The sequence below is a fragment of the Quercus lobata genome, chromosome 2 (assembly GCF_001633185.2).
Source record: "Quercus lobata isolate SW786 chromosome 2, ValleyOak3.0 Primary Assembly, whole genome shotgun sequence".
In the NCBI taxonomy this organism is placed as follows: Eukaryota; Viridiplantae; Streptophyta; class Magnoliopsida; order Fagales; family Fagaceae; genus Quercus; species Quercus lobata.
The window spans coordinates 76,765,615-76,767,870 of record NC_044905.1 but is presented as its reverse complement, the minus strand read 5'-3'; positions in this window follow the sequence as shown (position 1 = coordinate 76,767,870).

Here is a 2,256-nt window from a genome sequence, read left to right as displayed (position 1 = left end):
GCTAAAAAAGTAGGCCCAATATCTTCCGTAAGGATAATGTGATAATCAAGAAGGACAGACTTGGGTCGAGAATAAAAATTTTTGGTATTGCTTGGGCTCACCGCCCATGTCAATTGGGTTGGCCCATAAGATATATGTAAACCTGTCTTGTGATTGGGCCGAAGCCGATGTATGTGCTTTAACTGTTAAAGAGTTAACATTGATTCGCCGTGTAATTACTGGATTTGGCCCAACTAATTAGAGTCTGTTTGGCACAAACCATTAGTTTAACTTTTTCTCTGTTTTTCAATCCAAAAAACACTTTTAATCTGTTTTTTTTTTTATTATAAATTTTTTTTTCTTTTTAACCTTCAGTTTTTTGTCACAAATTTATCTAACAAAAACTATATCTATATCATATTTAGCAAATAAGTTATTGAAAACTAAAGGATACCTAAATGGACATTAAGTACCCATTTGAGATGTACTTATAAGTTAGTGTTTTTTAGAAGATACTTACCATTTTTTTCCCCTACTATTTGTGGCCCCACGCAGTCACTTACTTATTTTATTTAACTTTTGCTTATTTTTTCTATTACTTATAGGTCTCATGGGAGTCGCCTATCTATTATATTTAACTTTTATCCTTTATCTATAGTATTTTTCTACTATTTGTGGGTCCTGCGAAGTCATTTACTTATTTTATTTGACTTTTGATTATTTTTTCTATTACTTATAGGCTTCACGGGAGTCACCTACCTATTTTATTTAACATTTATCCTTTATCTATAGTATTTTTAGCAAAAAATTAAATAAATTATTTCTAAACTGACACTAAATAACTTGAGGAGTTTTTCCCCCCCTTCAAAGGAAAATTGAAATGGCCTTGAGTTTGAGCCAATATCAAAGAACTTGTTTCATGCTGTTTTATAACAGGTACTTTCAAAAGGTGATCTCACTGGTTGTTGAATGACACATTTTCATTTTTGGCAGAAGGAATATGGATTTCTCTAAACACCAAGCTCTCTCTAGAGAGGAGGAAGTTGAGCTATCATGAAGTAAAAATAAGGTGAAGCACGTTCACCATGCTAAATTCAATGACGGCCCAAGTGACGGCAGTCAGTCACAGAGCCACCAAAACGCATGGGGGTCTCCTAAAGCAGCCTTCAAGGACAAACTAGTTAGAGAAATTCCAGGAGCTTTCGCAAAAGCTTTCGACTTTACGGATTTGATGGAAGATGATGCCGAGTTTGACGATGAGGTCGCAGATCTCCGGGAAGGTCTAACCATAGTGAAGCTTTCTAAGGAAACTAAACTGCGAATAAGAGGACCGTGGACTCAAACGCTGATTATCAAGTTGTACGAAAGAATGGTTGGTTTTAATTTTCTCCAAAGCAAGCTCCAACTTCTTTGGAAACCAAATGGAAGATTGGACTGTGTCGATCTAGGACACGACTTTTATTCCATTCATTTCACCCTGAAAGAGGATATGGATTCAGTTCTAGAGAAAGGCCCTTGGTTCATCAAAGGGCACTTTTTATCAATCAAACCTTGGGAGCCGTTCTTCAAACTAGCAGTGGCCAACGTCTCATCGATAGTAGTGTGGGTTCATTTACATGCACTCCCGTTGGAACTTTATGAAACAGAGGTGCTCAAACAGACTGGAGAAGCCATTGGCAAAGTCTTACGGATCGATGCCCAAACTGCCATGGAGATGAGAGGGAAATATGCGAGGTTATGTATTCAAGTGGACATGAATAAGCCACTTATCAACATTGTACTAATAGGTAGATTTGAACAGCCAGTGGTCTATGAGGGAATCCATAAACCATGCTTCACCTGTAGTAGGATAGGACATAAGAAGGATGACTGCCCACACATCATTTGGAGTTCTTCACTGCTGATGAAAGGAGGAAACGATAAACATGGTGACTCAGCAGTTCACACATGATGCATGGCACGGATGGTACAACTAGTGGGAGTGGCATGTCAGAAGGTAGTGGAGCGACTACGGATAACGACTTGTACAGGACTTGGATGATAGTGACATGCAAGAAAGCTGGACAGTGTGGCTCCAGAAATTCCGCGGCTTTGGAAGGCCCCACAGGATCGGGGTTGTATCAAGCAAGTGGGCAAGGCCCTTCTGTGAAGCCCACTACGATGGGCTAGGCCAAGGAAGCCAATAAGCTGAATATAGCTATTTCGGAACCCAGCAAAACGAACAATCAGTGTGGACCATTTCGTGTGGGGATTACGCTGGATGGAACCAAGCACATT